Consider the following 22,709-nt stretch of genomic DNA (forward strand, 5'->3'; position numbering starts at 1 on the left):
TTATTTTAAGAGTTTGCTTATTGGACTCCCGAAATTCTCTATTGCTGTGACTCCTGGTAACAATCTTTAATTAACATTAGACTGCAGAGTGCCTGCAAAGCAAAACAAGGCAATTTGAACAAAGAAGAAGAATGGTGGGAAAATATACTTATTTGGAAGTGGGTCTTAAGCTCTATTCATGGGCGGGGAAGTTTGAGGGGAGGTGGGGAGCTGACGACACGAGTGAGAGAATGAAGTCAGTGTTCTAAAATTGATTGTGGAGATGAGTATACAACTCTCAGTAATACGATGGAACTATTGAGTCTATTATGTGAAATATAGCCTGATAATGCTTTACAAATAAATAAAACTAGCTATAAAACAAGTAAATCTGAAATATTAAGGAAAGTTAAGAAATTAAATAGATTTTTTTAAAGTTCAAATGAGGCCAAGGAAAGTAGCACAAATAATCTTTTATTTTCTTTCCTTACCTTTTGCTTTCCCTCTTTGTACACCTGTTCATCTTGCATGTCTATGTAGACATCCACTGTGGATGAGTGTTACCGCAGGCTTGTGCATAGACTAGCGTTTACCTCCAGTGCTTTTAACTCTTGTACCTCTCCCCGTGGCTTTCTGATTGCCGATCTCTCTGTTGTTATATATCGCCTCCCTCTTTACCAGTGTTAAAACAGCACTGTGGTTTAGGTGATGGATCACTAACAGCAAGGCCAGTGGTTCAAATCCAACAGCCACTCCTCAAGAAGAAACTGAGGCTGTCTCTTCCTGTAAAGATTTACAGTCTTGGAAATCCTAAGGAGTGGCTCTACTCTGCCCTGCTGAGAGTGGGAATTGACTCAGAGACTGTGCATTTATTTGGCTTGGTTCTACCCTCTAGTTATTGATTTGCTCTTCCCCCCCCCCCGTAGCCACCAAAGAATGTCTCATTTGTGATTTATGTAATTTTTAAAAATAATAATGGTCTCACATAACATGTGTCATTTTGTGATGCACTCATTTCCCCCAGTATCACGTCCTCCAAGTTCATTCCCTGTTATAAAGTACTGACAAATTGGGTTTTTTGCACATATGAAATAATGATAGTGCTTGCCCACTAATGGAAAAATGCTGCACATTGTCCTCATTCTGGGCATTCTGGGTGAAAGACCCAATTCCTGCCGAAGGACACCATGCTTGGAAAAGTAGAGGGGCAGCAGAAAAGAGGAAGACCCTGGGCAAGCTGGCCCTTCACAGCGGCTCCAACAATGAGCTCAAACATAAGAACACGTAGAAGGAGGCCCCGGACGCAGCAATGCTTTGTTCTGCATTCTTAGGGTCACTCTGAGTCAGAACCGACTCGGCACCTAACGGCAAGAACAGCACATTATCAAAGCGGAGAACTATGACAATGGAGACAATATTGGTTGTGATCTAAAGGGTATAATAATCTGGCTTGACTATCTACGGAGCCCTGGTGGCATAGTGGTTACACATTGGGCTGCTAACCATACAGTCAGCAGTTTGAAACCGCTAGCTGTGGAGAAAGACAAGGCTTTCTACTCCCAAGAAACAGCGACAGTCTCAAACCCCCCAGGGGCAGCTCTATCCTGACTCATCAGTCGCTATCAGCTGGATGGCTGTGAGGTGTTTCATTTGTTTTTATTATCTACCACAATTACACCTTTCAGACAATTGCTCAGACCACAGTTCCTTTCCTACATATTTTCCACCAGCTTATCTCCAGCTGAGTCCTGATGCCACCCCCCCTCCCCCCCGCATCAGTTTGCTTGAGTCCTTTTTCTTTGCTCCTCCCTGGTTCTGAACCTGTCTCGATTAGCATTCTCTCTAGCCTCGGTTCCTCAAATGCTTTCTAACTTGTCTCTCTCAGCCGCCAATCCTTGGTTTTGAGACAAGAATGCAAACCTGATTTTGATCATTACAAGGATCTACATATAACCTCCTCCTAGGGGAAGGACAACAGAAAAGTGGGTGAAGGGAGACGCTGGACAGTGCAAGATATGACAAAATAATAATGTACAAATTATCAAGGATTCATGAGGGAGGGGGAGTGGGGAGGAAGGGAAAACATGAGGAGCTGATGCCAGGGACTTAGGTGGAGAGCAAATGTTTTGAGAATTATGAGGGCAATGAATGTACAAATGTGCTTTACATAATTGATGTATGTATGGATGATGATAAGAGTTGCATGAGCCCCTAATAAAATGATTAAAAACAAAAAACCCCTCTAGATGCTGACCCATTGTGCTCAGGGTGAAGTCCTCATTGCATAACAGGAATATTCAGCCCTTTCCCACTTGGCCACTGTCTTTCCCTCCAACCTCAGTGCTAGCCACTGCTTCCCCGAGGGCAGGAACTTTTGCAAACTCCCCCTGGTTTTGCACAAGCTGTTTCCTCTATCAGGACCATTTTGTCCCTACGCCTCACCCATTCTTCCTGGCTTGGCAACAGTGCTGCCCAACCAGAGAGAAAGGTTCCATTCCTGACTCTAATGTTTTCCTAAAAGCTTTTCCAGGGTAGACGAGCCTCCTAGGTTGGACCAGAAAATAAAACCAAAAATACCCAACAACTTCAAACCAATCTCATTACTACTGAGTCGATGATACCGCCTCTCGGTGACCTTAGGTTGGCAGGCACTCAAAAGACACAGTGATCGCAACAATATGGTCAAGGTTATCAAACACCATAAGGTGGCAGGGGCCCTGGTAGCATGGTGCTGTTGTCCACAGGTTTGCCATGAGTCGAAGAGGACTCAGAGGTGGCGAACAGCAACATTGACTCTCAGCTTGAAGAGGACCAAGGCCATGTTTGTCCTGTTACCACCTTGATAGCCAGCACCCAACAGCTCCTGACACAGTGAGATGTTTCACACATACTTGAGAAGTGAGCGGGTCAGCAGGATTAGCTTATTGTCTGGTCCATAACAAGCACTTACGGGGTGACAGCCTCTTAATCTGCATCTAGGTCCAAATCAATGGGCCTGGGTGGCATTTGATAGTTTGGGGCTGATGTAATCCAGCAGCTATGTATAAGCTAGTCTGGGAACTGCTTCTGAAGAAGATGCTGTGTAGTCCTTCTACTCTGGAACACGTAGGCTCATATGAGCTGGAATGGACTCTCTCTTACCAGAATGTTGGCTTTTTCTTTCACCACACAGACACACACACACACACACACACACACACACACACACACACACACACACACGGCAGACTGGATCCTGGTGACACCATCTTGCTGTATGTAATAATCGGCTTACCATGAAGACTGTGATAGGAAGGATATGTTCTCTCTATTTATTGAAATTATCAAATGTGTCTAAGTTGGCTCTCTACCCAAGCTGGGAAATAATCTTATAAATAAACATGTCCCAGGGCTGCCGGCCGCCGAGGCTTACCTTTGAATGAGCTTTCTGTGCAGTAGAGGTGAGAGAAAAGGCTGTGTGTAGGGAAATGTCAGGAGCCCGTATTATTTGAACACGCACAGGAGTTAGGGTGAGTCAATGTTTGAGTTATTGCTGTTTGGCTCAGACGGGTGTTACTGAGTGCTCGCCTTGTGCCCGGGTAGTTTGATTTCAAAGTAGAGGTGGTTCCTGGCCAGGTGGAACGACGTGTTCTGATTTAGGAGGGGTCACAAGACATGGAGGGGTTCTTATGCCTCAGCGTACTACTACAAAGCTCATCCTGGCTCCCCGACATCTGTTGGGACTTTGAGGCATGAAGGGCGGAGATGGTGGAGTGAGCGGAGTCGGACTGTGAAGAGAGAGGCGGTAACTGAACGAGACTAAGGCTCCACCGCTGGCTTCCACTTGCTGCCTCCTCTCCAAAGGAAACAGTGGTTTGCTGTGAGTGAAAACAAATTTGGGAGCTAGAAAATCCTAGCCTGTGACATTTGCGTCACTTTCTGCAACTGAAATGTGAAGAGTGGGAAGCGACTTTTCCTTGCCAATTTCTCAGTGATAAGCTCTGCTTCAGGAAGACCAGCTCTGGCGTGTCAGAGACGGTGACGGCTGTCCCTGCTCACACACACGATGGCTGTGAGTTGGAATCCACCCAGGGCTATGGGGTTTCTTCCTTACCAATGCCACTGTCAACTAGGCTCTCAGTAAGGGGCAGTTCGTGTCCAAGTCAGAACTACTTTTACCTTCTCAAATATGGACACATGCTTCCTTTCTTAAAAATTAGAACTAGACCCTCAAAGAGTATTTATGTCTTAATTAGATACATCACATCATCCAGTTGCTCTTTTTAGTGCCATTAAAATCTGTCAGCTGGGCACCATCTTCTAATATTTCACTCTGCAGGGCAATGTGGGCGATGGTTCTCTTTTAAGTATCCCTCCCACAACGTTGTGGAACAGTAGTGTTGTGTTAGCATGTGTGAGAGCTATTGCTTTAGTTTGCCTACCGGCTCTCTCGAATTGTAAATATTCCAGTTGTGTGCTCCACTATCTGGATGATATGTGGGCTGAGTATTGTGAAGAGATGTGTTGTAGAGAATCTATTTATGTAGGCTTATACTTAGTGAAGTTAGGCTAAATAAGACCTACCTTAATGTCCTCTTCTGGTTCCTGAACAGGAACAATGTGGTTCCATTCCTCCTGAGTTCGTCATTGAATTGATTTAAGTAGGTAGCTGTCTCACAAAACAATTAAAAACAAAATATCAGCATGCCTTTGCAATAGGGGCAACTGTGTGACCAGAAGCATACCCTCAAGTGTGTGGTGACTCTCATTTGTGGGGTACCCTCAAGTGTGTGCGTGACTCTCATTTACTGGGCTGCCATCTTGCCCTAGTTGGAACCCGGGCACATTGACCCTGCCTGTTGACCTGGAACTGACCCAAGTAGATTCTCCACTTTGAAGGTGCATATTTTAAGATCCCAAAGGAATTTTGCCTAATGAGTTTATGTGCAAATATTAAATATTCTTTAATTTTAGACACAAGGTTTGAAATTATATAACACCTTTATATTATACTTTTCTTCAAGAGAGTTAATTTTCTAAATTTCAATTATAATCATTGATTCTTATTGGTGATCTGAAGGGAAGATGGAAATACTGTAAAATAGTATTGAAAAATGGAAGCAAATTCAATAAGGGTTTATGTATATTTCAAATATAGTAGGCGTGACATGACTATGACACTAACGGTGTATTAGTGGGCCTGGGGTCACGATGAATCAGAATCAACTCAATGGCAGTGAATGAATATGTCCACTGTACGCTAGCCTTTTCTTTCCTACTATACAAGTAAAACCTATGATCATGACATATTTGATTACATGTATTTATTTTTTAATTTAATTGAGGAATGAACTAAAGCCAAACCCATTACCAGAAAGTTGATTCTGACTCATTGTGACATTATAGGACAGAATAGAACTGCCATATAGGATTTCCAAGGTGGCACCAGTGGCTTACATGCTGGGCTGGTAATCACCAGGTTAGCTGTTCAAATCCACCAGCTGTTCTATATTGGAGAAAAATAAAACTTTCTACTTCTCTAAAGATTTATAGTCCTTCTTCTTCTTCTTTTTTTTATTTTTTAAGATTTATAGTCTTAGAAACTCACAGGGGCAGTTCTACTCTGTCCTAAGGGATCTCTCTGAGTTAGAATCAACTAGCTGGCAGTGATTCAAATCATTACAGAAGCAGACGGCCACACCAATCTCTTGTGGAGCAACAGTTGTGTTTGAACTGTCCACCTTTTGGTTAGCAGTCAAATGTTTAACCACTGTGCCACCAGCAACACCATCTTATGAGGAATACAAACCACAACAAAAACTCACAAAACCAAAATGCCCAACTGCCGCTGAGTCAACTCATACTCAGAGAAAGTCTAGGGGATCAGCTTATAGGACTAGGGTTTCTAGTGCTACATGTCTTTACCAGAGGAGACAGCCTCATTGTGCTCTGTGGAGTAGCTGGATGGGTTCGAATTGCTGACGTTGTAGTTTGCAGCTACAGCTCACATGTAAGCCACCACACCATTCATTTACTGATATGAATTCTGTATAACTTACAGCTTTAAATAACTTTATCATTTTCTCTTTTTATATTGGCTTATTTGTAAAAGAAAATCCCCAACCAGTGATTTGAATAAAACAATTCCCAAGAATACATGTAATGGCCCTTCCTTAATCACACAGCTGTTATTTTATTTAAATATCTCCGTTTTCAAGGAACACCATCATCCTGGGACATACGAGTCAGGGCAAATCCCATTTTTATGGCTTTGGTTTGTAGATTCCGGAAGACTTTACAGAAAGCGACTGACAAGAGGGACAGGTGGGTGTTGGCTCTAACTTGGTGACACGCTTTCAACCTCAGCTGCGTTCTTACGACAGGGGAGTAACGAGCAGCTGGCAGCTTGGGAGTCACTGTCTCACAGACGGAATGCGTGTGGCGGAGAGAAGAATGTTCTCTTGGCTTCCTCTGCTGTATGAACAAGGAGCACAACTCAAGAGATTGAAGCTCCGTTAGGTTTCCAAGGTGGAACTCTCTCTCCCTCTGCTCCCCACTTCTTTTGTCTTCTAGTTCTCGGTGTTCTCTGTCCAGGAAAGAATATCAAGTTTCCAAAGTTACTAACAGTTAACCACCAATTTCCTTACCTCAATCAGTTCTTCTAGAGGTTCACACTTTACATTTGGGAGACCTGGGGCTAAAAGAACACACCAAACCAGTGGAGGTCTACACATCCCACACTGAAATAATGGTAAGCTATGAATCAAGTCGATGATCTATTAAATAAATAACATTCTTTCTTGCGTCCTAACTTGGCATTTCTTTCCAGAGCACTAAAGTGTGCAGTGAGCTAGTCGTGTTGCTCCCTTCACTCTGTGCTGCTTGTTGCTTCATGCACAGTTGTGTAGACACTCCCAACTCACATACCCAGGCGTCAGGCGCGCCTCATGGCCAGTAACTTCTCCTTGGCCACTCATAGCCCGAGCGATTCTGGAAGCAGGTCGAGGACGATTGGAACAAGGCGTTCTGAATCCTCGCACCAGAAAGCAGTCCTGAGCGCACACTGCCGCCAGGCTGGCTACTTGCAGCCCGGGGAAGGCGCCGACTCCATCAGCAGAGAGCCCTGGAGATGCATTCCCCAGGGCAAGGTTGTTGATGTTTTTTTTTAAAAAAAAAAAATCTGGGTCTAAAGATGAAAATGGAAGGTCGGTGAAAACAAGAAGATGGACGGATACGGTAGCCGTAACAATAGGCTCCAGCATGACAACATATATGTGTGTTTCATTCAGTTGGACATGAGGACGCCAGAGTCGGAACCAACTCGATGGCCCCTAGCCACCATAACTACAAGGGGGCCGAGGTACAGTGATCGTCACCGCGGTCGCACTTGGCAAGGGTTTGTCTTTTTACTACACCTAAGGGCGCCTGCAGTCAGAGCCAAGTAAATGGCAGCGAACAACACAAAACGGAATGCTTCTCTTTGAGGGTACAACATTTCACCCTTAGTGGTCGCAGAGGCAAGAGAAAACCATTTGTAGTCAGAGTAGGAGTTGCTCAGTTAATCAAGAGCGGTCTAAGCCTGGGGTTTCGGACCCCTCTGTTGCCGGAGGCGCTCCGGAAGGAAGGGCCGGGGAGATTTACTGCATCCTGGGAAACACAGCTCCCCGGGGCGCGACTGGAGCCCGCTCGCCCTCGGCCCTCGCACCGCACTTGGAAGGGTAAGTGCAAACGTGTCATGACCTTCTGCCAGTGCGTACTGCTGGACAGCACTCCCGTCTGTCTGAAAGGAAAATGGGAACCATTATTTTACTTTAATACCATCAAGAAGGGAACTTGGAAAAACCGGTAACTTTATGGTTCCTTCAGATACACAGTATCTGAGGAATGGAGCCAGGAGCTGAAGCCGGAGTTCTACCTGGGTATCGGCATCGTCTGGCCTGGGGGTTGGTCCGACGGCATTTCAGCACGCAGAGGGCGGCATCCCCGTCTGTGTCTCTGCAAGGCCACACGTAAATTAGCGGCCGGTGCCGGGACCCCCTCCCCGAGTGGTAAGCAGAAGCACTCGTGTTACATAGATTTCTGCTGTAAGGCCCAGGGGGACCCAGCCAAGTGGAAAAATAGCTACGTTATGGTGGAAACCAGTCACCTTGTTAAAAGTGAACAGCCAGGTGTTTAGAAAAAGAATGGTATGAGAGGCTGGTTTCTTTCCTGCCGACACAGCCGTCCACTGTGAACACAGAGAAAAGGGATCTTTGTTACAAGCACAGAAGGAGATAGAAATGCGTTTGTGGGGACACTGGAGGAAAATGGGGAGCTAATCGCAAAGAGTACAAGACAGAAGAAAATGTCCCCAAATTGACTGTGGGGGGGATGGCACAACTCTCTTCTTATATTGAAACCATGAATTTTAGGATATGTGAATTATATGTAATAATACGGCTAAACATTTTTTAAAGTTGTGTATTTGTATATATGAGAGCTTGCCTGTGCCACAGGTTCATTTTGGGTTTCAGAGAGAGAGTCAAGGAGAGCTACAATTTGAACACAAATGTTGCTATAGCCTTCTGCATAAACCTGATTTGGGGTGTTTCAGCACACAGCCTACGGCAATTCAAATGGGCCTATAAATTAGTGTGCTGGGGTGGACAGCTTCGTTTTCTCTATGTGATTTCTTCACTGAATAAGAATGGCTTTCAAAAAAGAGAGAGAATGGAGTAGATAATTCTTTCCATCATGAAAACCCTAGGTAAGTTTATTATGGCAGTGGATGAAAGAGATTCAGAGAACAAAAGGCAGATACAAATCTTGACCCTGGAAATATAGTAATACCAAGAATACGGAGACAATCTAATTTGAGAAATAAAATATATACATTCAGAAATATAAACCCCCCGTCAGAGACGTCCGGTGGCTTTGGCGAACAAACACCAGCACGATCTCGCCCCTTATGGCTTGATCAGCTTTATTTCCCAGGACTCTTTCCGATTCTGCTCTAACAACATTGGCTTCTTTGTTCCTTAAATCCCAAGCTCCTGGTGGCACTGCTCACTTGTGCGTCACTGACTGTGCAAAGGCATTAGGCTGTGTGGGGCACGGCAGAGTGGGCATATAGCTGTGAGAAGGAGGGGAGTTTCAGAACACTTCATTTGTGCTCATGCAGAACATGTATGTGCAGCAAGAGGTAGTTGTGGGACCAGAAACAAGAGCATTTTCATGATTTAAAATCAGGAAAGGTGTGTGTCAGGGTTGTATCTCTCCATGCTTCTTCAACCTGAATGCTGAGCAAATCATGAGAGAAGCTGGGTTATATGAAGAAGATGTGGCATCAGGATTGGAGGAAGGCTTATTAACTTGTGATATGCAGAGGACACAACCTTGCTTGCTGAAAGTGAGGAAGACTTGAAGCACTTGCTGATGAAGATCAAGAATTTGGGCCTTCAGTGTGGACTACAGCTCAATGTAAAGAAAACTCAAAAAAAAAGAAGAAAGAAAGAAAGAAAAGAAAACTCAAATCCTTATAATGACAACAATAGGCAATAGCTTGATAATGGAGAAAACACTGAGATAGTCATGGACTTCATTGTGCTTGCATCCACAATCGGTGATCGTGGAAGCAGCAGTGTGGCACTGACAAAACACAGAACACTCCTTTAGTTTTTTGGGGTTTTTTAATTAAAAAATTTTTTTTACTCCTCTAGTGTTTTAATCCTCCCTTCCCCCACTATCATGATCTCAGTTCTACCTCACAGATCCCGCTAGACCAGTGTCCATAGAGCAGTGCAGATGAGGGCTTTCAAGATACAGAACTCAGGCTAGACAAACCCCTCAGAAACAGTAATGGGAGTAGCGATTCTAGGAGGGTGGGGGAAGGGGTGAGGGAAGAAGGGGGGAGAGAGGGAACAGATAGAAATGATGGTGGGATAACCCCCCTTGAAGGGGACAAATACCAGGGTAGTAAGTGAAGGGATAGAATGGGCAGTGTGAGATATGTATAAATAATAATAATAATACATAATTATATTAAGGGTTCAAGGGGGTGGCAGAGTAGGGGAAAGAGGCATAATAAAAGAGGAGCTGATATCAAAGAGCTCAAGAAGAAAGATAATACTTAGAAATTGTTGATCTCAACAGTTGTACATTTCCACTTGATATAATGTATGTATAGATTGTTATAATATATGTAAGCACTCCAATAAAATGATTTATTAAATTAAAAAAGAGAGACAAAACAACACATCATAAGGGCTAAATCTGCTGCATAAGCTCTCTTTAAAGTGTTGAAAAGCAAGGATCTTACTTTGAGGACAGAGGTGCACCTGACCCATGCGATGGCATTTCCAATCACCTCATATGCATGTGAAAGTTGAACATTGAATAAGGAAGACTGAAGGAAAATCAATGCACTTGAATCATGGTGCTGGTGAAGAATATTGAAAGTACCACGAATTGCCAAAAGAAACAAATCTTATGTCTTAGAAGAAGTACAGCCAGAATACTTTTTAGAAGCAAGGATGGCGATATTCTGACTCATACACTTTGAACATCTTATCAGAGTGATCATTTACTAGAAAGGGACATCATGTTTGGTAAAGTAGAGGGAAGTGAAAAAGAGGAAGACCCTTGATAAGTTGAATTGAACAGTGGCTGCAATAATGGGCTCAAACATATGAACAATTGTGAGGATGACACCATACTGGGCAGTGCTTCACTCTGTTGAACACATGGTCACTATGAATCAGAACCCAACAACAACAACAAGAACAACAAGTGACATTGTGGGCTGGGTATTGGGCTACTACTGACTGCAAGGTGAGTGGTTCAAACCCTCTAGCCACTCCAAAGTTGAAAGATGAGGCTGTCTGCTCTTATAGATCAGAAATCCTATGTAAGAGTGCTATTAGTCAGGAAGACAATGGTTTTTTTTTCTTCTCTATTGATTTTTTTAAAGTATGGATTAGGTTCTGGGGGGGCAGGGTTTACATTTCTAACTATCATCTTTGCAGTTAACAGCTCAACTCACTCATCAACTCCCACTGGGTTTGGCCTTTTGTTGGTTGGTTCGTTTTGTTTTATACCTTACTTACATTAACCAGTCAATACATTACACAATCAACAAACATTTTTTAAAAGAATGTTTTTTTTTCATGACTCATTCATCATTCATTTCATTAGAGGAATCTGGTACTGTGAGGGTTCAGCTGTGAAGAAAGGTGGTCTTTGCCCTCATAGATAGATCTTAGAATTTAGCTTACAGTTAGATAAAATAATTTAAATGATATAGTTTAAGATTAGGGTTGGTTTTATGAAATGGCAGAGACAGGGAGAGAGAGAGAGAGAGAGAGAGAGAGAGAGAGAGAGAGAGAGAGAGAGAGAGAGAGAGAGAGAGAGAGAGAGAATCAACAGTAATTTAAACCAGCAGACTGGATTTTTCCCTTAAATGATTTGGAATATGGAGGGAGGTGGGTAGATATCATCATTAGTGAACCAGGCTTATTTCCATGGTGTTTTTTTTTCAATACTCCTCTCATTGTTTTCATTTGTATTTATTATTTTTTTACTTCCCACTCCTCCTCCCTATTGAAACCATGATAATTTATAAATTATTATTATTTTGTCCTATCTTACATCATCTGACGTCTCCCTTCACCAGCTTCTCCACTGTCTGTCCCCCAGGGAGGAGGTTATATGTAGATCCTTGTAATCTGTTCTCCTTTCTCTCTCACCTTCCCTCTACCCTCCCAGTATCACCACGCTCACCACTGGTCCTGAGAGGTTCATCTGCCTGGATTCCCTGTGTTTTCAGTTCCTATCTGTACCAGTGTACATCCTCAGGTCCAGCCGCATTTGTAAGGTAGAATTGGGATCATTATAGTGGGGTGGGGGTGGGGGTGGGGAAAGAACCATTCAAGAACTAGAGGAAAATTGTATGTTTCATCAGTGCTACATTGCACCCTGACTGGCTCATCTTCTCATGGCCCTTCTGCAAGGGGATGTCCAATTGCCCACAGATGGGCTTTGGGTTCCCACTCTGTACTCTCCCTCATTCACAATGCTATGTTTTTTTTTTTAATTCTTTGGTGCCAGATACCTGATACCTTTGATGCCTCGACGCCCCCTGAGCTCACAGGCTGGTGTGCTTCTTCCATGTGGGGTTTGTTGTTTCTCTGATGGCCGCTTGTTTATCTTCAAGGCTCTTTTATGTTGTTTTGTTTTCTTTTTGTCCGCGTAATCCAGAAGTTGTTTCAATTCTTCATGTTATTGCTTGTGCCCATCTCAGTTCACATTTTAATAAAAAGCAGATAGTGCACCTAAAATATTTCATTGAAAAGCATTTCAGGAATCCTTACATGGGTGTTGGCAAGGTTAAGAGAATTAATAAAAAATGGCCACCATGCAGGGAACTAGTCATTGGTGAGAAGCTGTGTCACCAATGGGTTTGAAGAGACAAGCGAAGCCTGGTGAAACCGTAGGCATGGCACAAGGACCATCCTACAGAAGGGGTGGTGGCCTCTTCCTTACACAGAGTGACACAGCCACCAGAAAAGCAGAACCTGGCAAAGAAGACGGGGGAGTGAGACAGGAGAACCTTCTGCATGGCTTCGACGCACTGTCTGTAGACAGGAAGGGATGCTAAACGTACCACCCAATTTTCAACTCTTCCAGTTCCCCCCCATGATCTCCCCACAGTGCTTCCACTGAGCTGAACTCAGCTGAAAGCCCAGCGATGTAATCTGGGCCACAGAGCAAGGTAGGATAAAGAATAGATCTGTAAGGACAGATGAAGAATGAACAGGGAAATGCATAGAGGTGATGACAGTATCATTTGAATAGACCCCGTCTCGCACATGCTCTCGGATTCATGAAAGCATACTGACATCAGCATGATGCATAAACATTCCAACCTGGCTTCATTTTCCCGGCCTAGGTAAAGCTTTCAAATACATAGCACTAATTTTAGATCGTGATGTCGATTTTCGGTTCTTAGGATTTGGGCTGCACTCTCAGATCAGTAGATGACCAGGTTTGAAGTAGAACAAAGCCTGGGTTTGCTGTCCCTCACCATGATTATTCGTAACAGCCAGTGAGGTTGCTCGCTCTTCAGCCTTGGTGGATCGTGTCGGAATCGTGTCCATGGAGGAGTCAGTGGGATCAGTGACTCAAGTGCCATTTCAGGGAATTCCTCAAAGACTCTTCAACCCAAAAGCGTTCTTCCATTTAGCTGCTTGTTTTCTTTGTTTCACCCATGACTTGATGGGAAATTCCCTGCCATTCAATGACCTTTGCTGGATTAGAAACATACAGGAGATCAATATGGATTGAATTGCATTCCCTCAAAATATCAGTGGGAGTGGAGTCCTGGCAGTGGTGGTGGTGTTGTCAGGGGCCATTGCGTTGGTTCCCACTCAGAGCCACCGTATGCACAAAAGGACTCAACGCTGCCCGGTCCTGTGCCATCCTAACCATTCCCATGCCCGAGCCACCGTGTCAATCCATCTTTTTAGCTGCCCCTCCACTTCACCAAGCAGTGTGTCCTTCCCCAGGACTGGTCTCTCCTGACAACATGTCCAAAGTATGTAAGAAAAAGTCTTGTCACCTTTGCCCCTAAGGAGCACTCTGGTCATACTTCTTTCAAGAAAAGATTTGTCCTTTACCTTCCATCCTAGTGGTATGGTGGCCTATAATCACAAGGCCAGGAGTTTGAGACCACTAAGTGCCCCGTGGGAGAAAGATGAGACTTCCTCCTCCTGCCAAGACTGACGGTGTTGTAAACCCACAGCAGCTGTTCTACTCTGCCCTATAGGGTGGGTCTGAGTAGGAAGTGACTCAATGGCAGTGAGTTTCGGCAGGTGAGTATAACCCCATTTGGGAATGGGCTGCTCTTGTTGAGTTATTGAGATCGGATTAGGATACGGTATGTCTTGAGCCAATCTCTTCTGAGATATAAAAGAGAATGAAACAAGCAATTTAGAGAAGCAGAAAGAGGGGAAATACATACGAAGCCACCTATAGATTACCCAGGAACGGAGCTCAGAGGGACAAGGACTTTATTTTAGAGTTGGGAGTTAAACGACCCTTTCATAGGGGTCAACCGATTCAGTTATGAAGCAGCAACAAAAATAATTTTATGGTTGGGAGATCACCACCACACGAGGAACTGTATGAAAGGCCGCCGCGTGAGGAAGAGGAGACCCGCTGCAGTAGATGCAGAGAGAAGGCCTTTGCCTATAGCTGGTATCCTTGTCTGGTCATGTGGCTTCCGAAAACGCGGGCACTAAATCGCTGCTTGTTAAAGCCACCGACGCGTGGGGCTCCTGGTGTAGCAGCACTAGATAACTACGTACTGGAGCTGGAAAAGTGAGGGGTGGCACGGATGGTACCCAACATGTGCCCGTGGGTTTGGAATGATGTAACGGGTAGAGGCTGCAAGGGTTTGAAGGTGCTTCATAGTAAAAGCCTAGACGGCCTCGAAGAGACTGTGAGTAGAATTATGGATGTCAAAGGCATTTCTGAGCTTAGGGTGAGGAGAGCCAGAAAGTTTTTATCATTTTAGAGAATGCATACGGCAGCAACAACAGAATGTTGCTGGAAATGTGGGTATTAAATGCCCTGCTGGTAAGGCTTTAACAGAACACGGCAATCCTGGGATTAGACAATGGAGGAGAGGTGATGCTTTTTCTGAATATGGCAAATAACTTGTCTGAATTGTACTGAAATGTTTGGAGAATGGAAGGACCCATAGTGATGGACTTGCATGCCTGACTGAGGGGATTTCTAAACAAGATGTTCAAGGAGTTGCTGGTTGGTTTCTTCTTGCCACGTACACAGTAAAATATAGGGATAGGAAGGAGGGCTAAATTAAAACAAAAGTTAAAGATTTGGAAAATTCTGCTACGTCAATGAAGAGTCACGTCCTGAAATGCTCACCAATGACATGGCCACCCAATCTTTTGTTAAAGAGTTTAAGCCTATGACGGATGAAACTAGCCATTTACCACAGCAACACAAAACAAAAAATTCCCTGCCTCACAAAGGCCATCAGTTTATAATGAAAGATGAGAAGGAAGCATGCTGTCTGCCTCTTGGGAGGCTACAGAAAGGGAGCAGGTCAAAGTGTGCAGCTTGAAGATCAGCGTAGCTGTTGAAGCAGCACCAGAAGCAGGGACCTTGTTGGTTTCAAAGGGGAGGGTCACAGCCGGCTAGGTATGGATCTTTGCTGATTTGTTTCTGGACTAGGGGGCTGCCGTTAAAATGTGCCAGAGGGATGGGGCCACCACTCAAAGGTGAGCGAGCAGGGCTGCCATGCCCAAGAGGTGGAAGAACGGACTTGATGGGGCTGAGGCTGCGGGGTTGGCATCATATGGACGAGAAGAATGAGGTTGCCTAAGCCAAGGGAGCAGAATTGCTGTCTGAGTGGGCATTGGGTATCCTGCACATGGCATCTACGAGTATGGCCAATATGCAGACCTCAGAAAGTGGGGTATTGCCTCAATGGTCTCAGAGCCTTGAAAGCGAATGTAAACTGTTGGGTTTTGGATAATTGTAATGGAAATGTCTATCTCCACCACTGTACTATGGAAACAGATGATTTATCATCTCGATTTTGCAGGTTTACAGATGAACAAGAATTTTGACCCATGATGAAATATGCCTAAATTTCACTCAAATTTGCTTTAGATGATTCAGAAGATGACAATTTGGGCTTGGTGTTTATTTATGTAAGACTTTTTAGATGAGATGGCAGGGTATGTGTGTGACTATGCTTTGCATGTCTGAAAGACATGAGTTTTTACAGGCCAAAGAGTAGTGTGCTATAGATTGAACCCTGTTCCACTAAAGCAGTGGTTCTCAACCTTCCTAATTCTGTGACTCTTCAATTCAGTTCCTCATGTTGTGGTGACCCCCCAACCATAAAATTATTTTTGTTGCTACTTCATAACTGTCATTTTGCAACTGTTATGAATTGGGCTACCCATGTGAAAGGGTTGCTCAACCCCCAAAGGGGTCACAACCCACAGATTGAGAACCACTGCCCTAAAGGGAGATACATTGACACAGTGACTGCAACAATGGGCTCAACCATAGCAACAATTGTGAGGATGGATGGTCTAGGGCCGGCTGGTGTTTTCTTCTGTTGTACACAGGGTCCCTGTGAGTCAGAGCTGACTCAATGACACCTAGACTCTAGTTATAATCCCATTTGGGAATGGGTGGTCTTTTTAATGTGAATGAGGCAGAATTACTGTAGGGTGTGTCTCAAGTCCATTTCTTTTGCTATAAAGAGGAGATTAAAGCAAGCCATCAAGAGAAGCAGAGATGGTGGGGGTGGGGCTGGAGGAGACAAATGCCAAGCCACATGAAGACTGGAGAGTTGCAGAAGCTCAGAAGAGGCAAGGAAGGGCCTTCCTTCCAAACGGGCACCCTGAGAGAAAGCCTTCCCTGGAGCTGGCACCCTGATTTTGGACTTTTGGGGTCTGTCCATTAAAGCCACTCATTTGTGGTGCTTTTGTTACAGCAGCACTGGATAACGAAGACAAGCGTTCTTTCTGGAAAGGAGCCATGATGTAATTGAGAAGGGGAAGCTCTTTTTTGTGACTTGGTCTTCTTAGAACATGGCTAATGAGACAAAAGTGAGCACTGGTGGGACTCGGGGGTCAAGGGTAGGCTGTGAACCCCCAGGTTGGTGTTGGGAACCCACCAGCCACCTCCTGGGAGACAGAAGAAGCTGTCTGCTCCTGTACCGCTTTTCTAGTTCCAGAAACCCTGAGATATTCCACTGATAGTGGGAATCGACTTGGTGTCAATGGGTTTGGTTTTGGTTTCTAGTGACACAAATGCTAAAGGATCCGAGGCAGATGTTTCCAATCTAGGGCAGACTTAATATTCTGAATGGAGCGTAATCTCATGAGTAGGTCCAATGAGTTAGCACCATGAGTGGCTTCGGGATTTGGCGAAAAGGAGACTGTGGAAGGATTTTTCACATGTATTATCATTTTTCCTTGTTTGCACCTCACTACCACTTAGTAAATTAAATTGGGCGAGGATGATCTTTCAAAACAGTTTAAAGACAAACAAATAAGACACAACTGAGGTCCAGATAGGGCCAAGTAATTGCCATGCAAAGTGGCCAAGTCATTTGGGCCAAGAACAGAAAACCTCAAATTTTCCCTGTAACTGTTGGGTGGCTGTCAGTAGACCACTTTACTACCTGTGGTTCATTTCCTTTTCCTCCTTGTGGTGTAAAAGGATCTTTGAGAAACAAGTAGTGAAAAGTTCCAGAAATCTCAAGAAAAACTTCCCATAAAAGAATACTAACCCAGTTTGCTAGTCCTTTGGCTTAAGTCAAGACTCATTTAAACTTTCATTTTCTTTCTCTCACTTATCCTAGGCCAAAAAAATGTTATTAGTCTATTTAGAAAACCCAAACTCTCTGTAAACTTATTATTTCTCTGCTACTTGTAGCTTTGTCAAAGCTCCCATTCATTGTGTTTCCCTAGGTTTATAATCGAACTGCTGCACCAGGGACATTTTAGGTTAAACAGAGAGAGACACTTTATCCTTCATTGCTAACAGGTATAAAAGTATTATTTCTTGGAGTGAGACTGGTAATTCAGAACATTATGTTTTTTTAAAAAAGGTTCTCTGCATTGATTAAACAATGCCAAGTATGACCGCTTTCAGTAGTGTTTTAGGATACAAAAGAGACCCTCATCTTGAATATAATTTTAGGAAAACATTTATTAAGTCTCAAAAGAGACAAAGAAAACACAAAGCCAGATACATCCTCTGGATGTACACATACTCCATCCAGAAGGCAGCATGTGCCTGGGGGTCAAACCCAAGCATCAGGAAGGCACTGGGAAGCAGGACAGAGCAAAAGGGCCAATGCAAGGAGGAAGTGAGAAGAATGTGGTGACACTGTGGGATTGCAATGCACACAACGGAGTGAGTGTGAGCGGAAAACCCATTTGCTCTGCAACCTGTTCCCCAAACTGCAATTAAAAATTAAAAGGAGAGGAAAATCTAGGGAAGGAAGAGAGACAGTCGGTTTTTCTGGGTAGACTAGAGAAACAAACTCATAGACACGCTCATGTGTATAAGAAAGACCTTTATATACAAGTGCAATTGGACATTGAGAAAACAGCCCAGCCCAAGTCCATAAATCCAATTTTAGCCCATATGTCTGATACTAATCTATAAATTCCTCTTCAGACTCATGAAACTCATGCAGTGATATGGAATGCAGGAAGATCATAGGCCAGTGGGTGGGAAGTCTTGTGAATTCAGTGATAGTGTAAGCATCTCAGCACTGGCAGATGTCTCCACGTGGCTTCTCCAGCACCCAGGACGCTGGTTGCATCAGGGTAGGTCTAAGTGTGTTCTCCACAGGGATGACAGAGGCCTTTGACTATATCCTGATTGACAGGATAAACTCCACCCCTTCACTGTTAATCCTCAAATTGACACCAGATTATGTAACTACCAGAGAGAGAGAGAGAGAGAGAGAGAGAGAGAGAGAGAGAGAGAGAGAGAGAGAAAGAAACTAGGGAAGAAAGAGAGGATGACCTAGGAAGCACTGGGCCCCTTGGCAGCTTGAGCTGTTGTTAGATGTTGTGGAGTCGATTTCTGATTCAGAGCCCTGCCCTGCCCCACCCCACACGTGACAGAGTAGAATTGCCCCATAGGGTTTCTAGCTTGTAACCTTTAGCGGGAGCAGATGCTCTTTTAGCTGTTGCCCCACTAGGGCCCCTGGCTTGAGTTTACAAATGATCATCCATCTACATCAGGGGTTGGCAAACTGTGTCTCAAGAACCATATGTGGCTCTTGTGGTATGCACAAGTAGCTGTAAGGTAAAATTGAAATGATTTAAAGGATATTATTTAGATTATGGTGATTTCATTCGTAAATTTATTTATGACCCTTGAATAATTTTTAAATTTTTTTGAGGGACAGGATTCGCTCTTCTGTCTCAAAAGTTTGCTGACCCCTGGTCTAGAGGAATGACCAGGTACTTCAGGTGTGATTCAAGTTCTTTTGTAGCCTTTTTATCTTTTGTGCCATAGGGTCTCTGAGACTGTAGATATTTACAGGGGCTAGCAGTCCAGTGCCTTAACTCACATTAGGAACATAATGATTACACTGTGCACTGCTAATCCCAAGGCCAGCAGTTTGAAACCGAGATGCTCTAAGGGAGAAAGTAGAGGCTTTCTCCTTCTGTAAAGAATTATTGTCTTGGAAACCCACAGGGTCAGTGCTACTCTGTCCTATAGGGTCACTATGAGTCACATCAACTTTAGAGCAGTTCAGAGCAGTGAGTTTTCTTCCCTCCCCCTGTCCCCCCACCAAACCATTTTATTGGGAGCTAGTACAGATATCATATCATTCCATAGTTCAATCACATCAAATACTATTGAACAATTGCTACCACAATCAATTTCAGAACATTCTCTTCCTTCTTGAACTCCATGACATCCGCTCCCTTTTTCTTCACCGCCTGCTCTCCTCCCTCCCACTGTACCTCCCAGAAACCCATATTCTACTTGCTATCTCTATAGGTTCATCAATCCTGGGTTTCAAATACAGAAAAACATATAACACAAATTCAACAGGGTCACCCCCCAATGACAAAATACATCTGAGATAAACCCCAATATGAACAACATAAACAAACAGAACACAAAAAGTTGCTGAGAACCAGATCAGGCCCAATGTGCATCTTCAGAAGGGGATCAAGGTTTTAACTGTTCAAGTCAGGCTTGTCATTTTGATCTGCTATACTCATCTCTCCAATGCACTCTGTTTGTTAGCCAGTTTCTTTACATCCCTCTATTATGGATAGAGAGTGTGTTGTCAATTTGAGACTTAAGAGTGAAGGGGTGAAGGTTAGCCTGTGAATCAGTTTGTAGCTTGATGACCTCATCTGGAGGCACTAAGATGATAAAGAGCTTGCTGGAGGCAGGACACTGGCTCACTCCCTGGAAGATAGACATTGCAGTTGAGATCTTTACAACGCCATTGGATTCACAAGACTTCCCACCCACTAGCCTGTGATCCTCCTGCACTCCGTGTCATTGCATGAGTTTCATGAGTCTGAAGAGGAATTTATAGATTAGTGTCTGACATATGGGTTAATATCGGACTTAAGGGCTTGATCTGGGACGGAGCTGGGATGTTTTCTCAATATTCAATTGCTTTTGTATATAAATCAATTTCTTTTTTTTTCACTGCAAAGAACAACTTTATTGTACGTGTCGGTAGCCATGAGTGTTTGTCATCACCGGAAAGCTGCTGGGCCATCACACAAACACAGACTGTTTATATTCACATTCCACTCTCCACTAGCAAAAAGAGCCTTCCTCATTTACGTAAGTGAAGATTAAACACGATGATGCAACTGAACATCTATGACTGGATGATTTCTAGACAGCAATGTGTTAGATGTATTTTTAATCACCTTTTATCTGAGGGGCTGTATGTTAAACAAAGCAATCCCTGAGAAGTTCCAGGTCTTCAAAGTTTTAAATGCACAGGTAGATAGCGAGAGTTCCAGGCAACAAGATGTTTACGAAGCATCTTCCATATCCACGTCCTCTTGTAATTTCTGCACCATTTTGTCCTCCAGCTACTTTCCTTTTCCTGCCAGAGGTGCCCGGAGAAGATGGATGTTTTGCTTAGCTTCTTTGATGTCCTGAACTTCCTGTAGCTCTTTATTTTTCTTCAACCTGTTCATTATGAATGTGGCCTGGCGCTTCTGCTTGATCTCTTCAACCTTCTTCATTGCATCAATGGTTTTACTCCATAGTTCTCGCTGGTACTTGACAGGCTCGTTTCTACGCTTCTCAAATTCAAATGAGTTATCCACTGTAAGCTCTTTGCCAGCGGCTTTCCAGAAGGCCTCGGTCCACCTGACCTTGCGAGGATTTTGCTCCTTCTTAAAGTTTTTATGACATTTGGATTTGCAAAATCGGAATACCTTGCAGTCCTTGCGCACGAACATCATGCTGTGGCTGGGGCAGATGGGCCCGACCAGAAGCAACACTTCTCTGTACGCCTGTCAGACCTGCGTGGAAGCTCATAAAGCAATTTCTTACACACATGTGGATGTCTCTGGACTTGTTTCTCTAGTCAACCCAGACTAACAAAGAGGGCAATCATGAGAGCCTTATTTCCTGGGTAGGGCTCACACAAGAATTTTCGGCTTCCAGTGTCGTCCATAGCCTTCTACAAACCAGAATCTCACAATTTAGGGTCTGATATTTACAAATCCTTTGGTCACTGATATTAGTGTGCTTCTTCCATGTGGACGTAGTTGACATCTCACATAGATGGCTGCTTGTTTGGAAATAAGCCCTTCAGACCCCAGACATTATTTTATCTGATAGCTGGGCAGGTGCCTTCTAATTTCTTTACCACACTTGGCTACAGCACCCATGTCTTCTATGTTCCCTTCCTGAGGGCGAGTATTGAGCAGGGTCATGATGTGAGAACTGATTATTTTTAAATTGGAGTTAGGGTTAAGTGTAAGCCCCCCAAACTGCTTCTTGGATCTGTGTTTTTTAAATCAGCCTTTGGCTCCCTTTAGTGACCTCCTTGTTAATTTATGGGAGGGAGTCTGATTGACCATCTCCATGGTGGCATAAAGATATTCCATTAATATTGTTGATTAGCCCCTGGTACTAATTTGAGAGAGGGATATTGGGTCCATTTAGGCTAATTCCATATGGCAATACCTGAATTATTCACTTGTACAAAATACATCTTTTCATGGCTGGATGCTATTTCTACCAACAAAGGGATTTGGTTGTCAGGGAAAAATTTACAATACTATTCACTGAGAATGTCAGGTACAGTTTTGCCAGAATAACACATATTTTAATGTAGCCTACAGGGTGTTGATGTAGTAAGTCCAGGATTGTCTGCTTCCTGACAGTTCAATAATCTTGGTGAAGCTGTCTTCTGCTTCTTCAAGCACCATGGATTTTCAGGTTGTAAGTCCTCAGGTGACAGGTGTGTTTAAGCTGGAGTTTGGCTCACCTACTGGAGTTTACTGAGAGAGGAATCAGCGTGTGGGTGTCTGATCAGTGAAGGTAGAGCGCACTTTGGAGGTAAGCAGTTGTTAAAAACAGGTGTAACACAATATAAGAAGGGGGGTTATTTCCAATGTTTTGGCTATGTCTTCAAAGGCTGAGAACAAGAACAGAGTGCTAAGGGAGAGGCAGTATTACTTCTTCAGGACATGCTATATGACCGTGAAGCAGGTCCTCTGAGTGCTGGCAACCCCCTCCCTGAGGATGCATGGATTTCCTTGAAAGAAGTGAATTTACAAGGGCTGAGTATAAGGAAGTGGACCCAGCCTGGAGCCCATCAGGCAGTAACTAGCCAAGAGGACTGCTTGGATGGTGACGGGATTTCACAGAGAGACTCTGGAGCAGACTGCTAAATGCTTAGGTAATGAGGGTTGCAAGTATTATGAGCTAAGCAACAAACAAAACCAAAAACCCACAGCCCCGTTGTCAATGAGTTGCTTCTGATTCATAGTAACCCTTCAGCGCAGACTAGAACTGTTTCGTCGGTTTCTGTGCATGTAAACAGAGCAGTCAGGGAGCAGACAGCTTCATCTTTCTCACGTAGCGCTTCATCTTTCTCACGTAGAGCTGTGGTGTTTTGAGCTGCCGATTGTGTGGTTAGCAACCTACCGCTTAGCCCCCTGTGCCACTAGGTCTCCTTTATTAATGACTCATCTGAGAATAGG

At 43.9% G+C, this 22,709-nt stretch overlaps 1 pseudogene; it reads right to left on the reverse strand.

Moving 5' to 3' along the window:
* Positions 1 to 20,579: 20,579 nt before the first annotated feature.
* LOC142443505 (putative ribosome biogenesis protein RLP24 pseudogene) lies at positions 20,580 to 20,957 on the reverse strand (annotated as a pseudogene).
* Between the last annotated feature and the right edge of the window lie 1,752 nt (positions 20,958 to 22,709).

The sequence above is a fragment of the Tenrec ecaudatus genome, chromosome 3, assembly GCF_050624435.1.
Source record: "Tenrec ecaudatus isolate mTenEca1 chromosome 3, mTenEca1.hap1, whole genome shotgun sequence".
NCBI lineage: Eukaryota > Metazoa > Chordata > Mammalia > Afrosoricida > Tenrecidae > Tenrec > Tenrec ecaudatus.